The following is a 4,756-nucleotide window of genomic DNA, read 5'->3' on the forward strand; positions in this document are numbered from 1 at the left end:
ACATACACATGCACACACATTTGTTTGACTATCCTTGTGGCGACCGAACAATTGATTCCCATTCAAATCCTATTTTCCCTAACCCCTAAACTTAACCCTAACCCTCAACCTAACCTTAACCCTAACGTTAACCCCAGAACCCTAAAACTGAACCTAACCCTAACTCCTAACCTCTAACCCGAATTGTAATCCTAACCCTAAACCTATCCCCTACATGTCTGAATTTGACTTGTTTTACTATCCTTGTGGGGACCAAACAATTGAACAATTGATTCTCATTCAAAYTCTTATTTTCCCAAACCCCTAAACCTAACCCTTGACTTAACCCTAACCTTAACCCTGATCCTAACCCTAACCCTAAATGTAACTCCGAACCCTAAACCTAACCCCTAACCCTAATCAAAATTCTAACCGTTGTAACCTTAAACCTAACCTAACCCCTACGCCTAAAATAGCCTTTTTCCTTGTGGGGACCAGCTAAATGTTCCCACTTGTCTAAATGTTAATTGTTTTACTATCCTTGTGAGGACCTTGTGAGGACACACACACCATTAATTTTGACTCACTTTCATCTTATTAACGTGTAATAACAGCATCACATCATGTGTGTATGTGAAGCTCAGATCCGTTAAGGCCTGCTAATATTGTGACAGAAGGTTATGACAGAGACAGTAGCTTTTTTAGGCCAACGGCTTAAAGACAGAGTGGATGAGATCAAAGACAGAGTGAGCTAACAGCTCTACACCTGGGAGAAAAGAGCAGTTTTTATGCTAACAGGCCACTCTTTCTCTCTATCTACCTCTCTCTTTCTCTCTCTCTTCCTCCTATTCTCTCTCTCCCTGCATCCCTCTTTAAAATGTAATTTCTGCTGTTGTGGTTATCGTTTCCACATCTCTTACACAGAGGGGGTTTGTTCCGTGACTAAAACGTCTCTCTCATCTCTCTTTCTCCCTCTGTCCCCAGCCTCTTTCTCTCTGTCCTGCTCTCTCTTTCTCCCTCTGTCCCCAGCCTCTTTCTCTCTGTCCTGCTCTCTNACCTTGTGAAGATGCTTGAGGAAACAGGTACAAAAGTATCTATATCCACAGTAAAACAAGTCCTATATCGACATAACCTGAAAGGCTGGTCAGCAAGGAAGAAGCCTTTCCTCAAAAACTTCCATAAAATAGCCAGACTACGGTTTGCAACTGCACATGGGGACAAAGATCGTACTTTTTGGAGAAATGAAACAAAACAAAAATAGAACTGTTTGGCCATAATGATGCTCATAATGATGCTCTGGTGCRCATGTTGTGGGGGTGCTTTSCTGCAGAAGGGACTGGTGCACGTCACAAAATAGATGGCATCATGAGGACAGAAAATCATGTGGATATATTGAAGCAACATCTCAAGACATCAGTCAGGAAGTTAAAGCTTGGTCGCAAATGGGTCTTCTAAATGGACAATGACCCCAAGCATACTTCCAAAGTGGTGGCAAAATGGCTTAAGGACAACAAAGTCAAGGTATTGGAGTGGCCATCACAAAGCCCTGACCTCAATTTTATAGAAAATTTGTGGGCAGAACTGAAAAAGCATGTGAGAGCAAGGAGGCCTACAAACCTGACTCAGTTACACCAGCTCTGTCAGGAGGAATGGGCCAAAAAATTTGTGGGAAGCTTGTGGAAGGCTACCCGAAACAACATTTGACCCAAGTTAAACAATTTAAAGGCAATGCTACCAAATACTAATTGAGTGTATGTAAACTTCAGACCAACTGGGAATGTGATGAAAGAAATAAAAGCTGAAATAAATKATTCTCTCTACTATTTTTCTGACATTTCACATTCTTAAAATAAWGTGGTGATCCTAACTGACCTAATACAGGGAATTTTAACTGTCAGGAATTGTGAAAAACTGAGTTTAAATGTATTTGGCTAAGATGTATGTAAACTTCCGACTTCAACTGTATATGTTGAAGAGGGTGGGGCTTAAGCTGCATCCCTGTCTCACCCACGGGCCTGTGGGAAGAAATATGTGTGTTTTTTGCCTATTTTAACCGCACACTTGTTGTTTGTGTACATGGATTTTATAATGTCGTATGTTTTTCCCCCAACACCACTTTCCTTCAATTTGTATGGTGGGAAATACTGAAACAGTCAACATTGGAGGAGTACAACACCAGGGTCACCGTCGCCAGTGATGAATCAGATGGCAACAGAGAAGGAGATTCTTATGAGACTTGACAAAGAGGACATCATTGACAAGATGGCGGAGAGCAGTGAGTTACTGCGCCGCCTACTGGTTTACTAGTGGTAATTACTTCCTGGTTACTCTGAAGTAGCTATGCGATGACTCTTCCTTAACAGGCTGACAAGGGTGAAAGAACATTTGCTGTGAGTTAAAGCTTTTGTACAGAGGCATGTTTTGTGGACTTTCGTATTATACTTGCAGTTATGTAGCCAATGTTCAATTTCATTGACTCAGTGTGTAGATGTGTTTATTGTTGTGCCATTTGCTTTATGGACACCAGTGAGTGAACATTGTAATCTACATTTTTTTGTAGAGGAGTGCTTTTTCGACTTTTGTATTARACTTACTTACATTGTTGTAGCTTATGTTCACGTTCAGTGAATGTGTGCGTGTGTGAAGTTTTTTGATACTTTTGATATGCTTGATGCTTGAATATAAAGATAATCATTTGAACATTTGAGCTAACATTGTGTATCTCATTCTCTTTTTAAAAAGTGTAGGCTAATTGTTTTGTGTATCTAGCCGTGTACATTTGTATGTGCTATGATTGGTGTATTCCTAGTGAGTTTTTGAGGGTGCACCCATAGCCATAGCATACCTTYAACTCAGTGTTCAGATAGGCTACATGTTTGTCAGTCCCAAATGTTTGTATTTTGTAATGTGGATAACTTTCTTCCCAGATGAACATAGTGGCCAAATGTATAACTAGTTTGGTACCCGTTACAACAACAAATAGGGTTAGCCTACAAAATMAGCGGTCTGGTGGTTTGCGTGAGCATGGTGTCCTGGGATGGAGTCAAATTCCCGGCCTGAATTATTGTTTTAGTCCGCCCCTGTTCTTACTCCAGCTGCTGTGTTTGGATGTGTGTTAAAARGGTCTTTCCAAAGTTGAACTAAGGTAACTGCTCAGCACTCAACTGCTCATCTTTTAGCGTAGACTTTGTAAGATGGTGCAGACAGGTAGATAGATAATGGTGGATCAGCTTGGGACAGGACAGGATATCTGGACCATTACCTTGCCTGGGAGAGCCCTAAACTGCCCTAAACACACACACACACACACAAAGGTAACTGCTCAGCACTCAACTGCTCATCTTTTATGATGACTTTGTAAGATGGTGCCGACAGGTAGATAGATAGTGGTGGATCAGGCTTTGGGACAGGACAGGATATCTGGACCATTACCTTGCGTGGGAGAGCCCTAAACTGCCTTGTTACACACACACACACACACACACATACCAGCTGGCAAGTGTCTTCACTGACATTTTTTGTCAATCAGACCACCATAGTTCCTGTGCACAAGAACGTCAAGGTAACCTGTCTAAATGACTGTCGCCCATAGCACTCACATCTGTTGCCATGAAATGCTTTGAAAGGCTGGTCATGGCTCACATCAACACCATCGACCCAGACACCCTGGACACACTCCAATTCGCATAACGCCCCAACAGATCCACAGATGACGCAATCTCTATTGCACTACACACTGCCCTCACTCATCTGGACAAGAGGATCACCTATGTGAGAATGCTGTTCATTGACTACAGCTCAACGTTCAACACCATAGTGACCTCCAAACTCATCAGTAAGCTCAGGACCCTGTGACTGAACACCTCCCTCTGCAACTGGATCCTGGGTAGGAAACAATATGTCCGCCATGCTGACCCTCAACACGGGGGCCCTTCCCTGTTCACCCACAACTAAATGGCCGTGCACGACTCCAACACCCTCATTAAGTTTGCTGACGACTCAGCGGTGGTAGGCCTGATCACCAATGACAATGAGACCACCTATAGGGAGGAGGTCAGTAACCTGGCGGTGTGGTGCCAGGACAACAACCTCTCCCTCAACATCAGCAAGACAAAGGAGCTGATTGTGGACTACAAAAACCGGAGGGCCGAGCATGCCCCAATCCATATCGAGGGGGCTGTAGTGGAGCAGGTCGAGAGCTTCAGGTTCATCGGTGTCCACATCACTAAGGAATTAACAACAACGCCTCTTCCCCCTGAGGAGGGGGAAAAAATTTGTCATGGGCCCTCAGATCCTCAAAGTTCTACAGCTGCACCATTGAGAGCATCTTGACTGGCTGCATCATGGCAGCTGCTTGGCATCTGACCGCAAGAGGCTGCAGAGGGTACTGCGTACGGCCTAGTGCTTCATTGGGGCTGAGCTTCCTGTCATCCAGGACCTCTATACCAGGCGGTGTCAGAGGAAGGCCCTAAAATGTGTCAAAGACTCCACCTGGATGGCAGGGAGCTCGGCAAGCAGTACCGATGCACCATGTGTGTACCAACAGGGCTACTCCCAAGCCATAAGACTGCTAAATAGTTAACCAAATATCTACCTGGACTATCTGCATTGACCCTTTTGCACTCTTCACATAATGCTACTGTTTATTATTTATCCTGTTGCACAGTCCCATTACCCCTACCTAAAGTATATCTAAATATCTACCTCAATTACCTCGTACCCCTGCACATCAACTCGGTACTGGTACCCCGTGTACATAGCCAAGATATTGTTGCGC

At 43.8% G+C, this 4,756-nt stretch overlaps 1 long non-coding RNA gene across 1 annotated transcript in view; it reads left to right on the top strand.

The window, feature by feature from the left end:
- Nucleotides 1-2,646, top strand: part of LOC112077057 (uncharacterized) — a 10,321-nt gene extending 7,675 nt beyond the window's left edge. The window contains exon 3 of the long non-coding RNA XR_002895313.2: nt 2,133-2,646. This is a non-coding gene — a long non-coding RNA (uncharacterized lncRNA). The remainder of the gene's footprint in view (nt 1-2,132) is intronic.
- Nucleotides 2,647-4,756: the final 2,110 nt, after the last annotated feature.

Source organism: Salvelinus sp. IW2-2015, unplaced genomic scaffold (genome assembly GCF_002910315.2).
Source record: "Salvelinus sp. IW2-2015 unplaced genomic scaffold, ASM291031v2 Un_scaffold4240, whole genome shotgun sequence".
NCBI classification, from domain to species: domain Eukaryota; kingdom Metazoa; phylum Chordata; class Actinopteri; order Salmoniformes; family Salmonidae; genus Salvelinus; species Salvelinus sp. IW2-2015.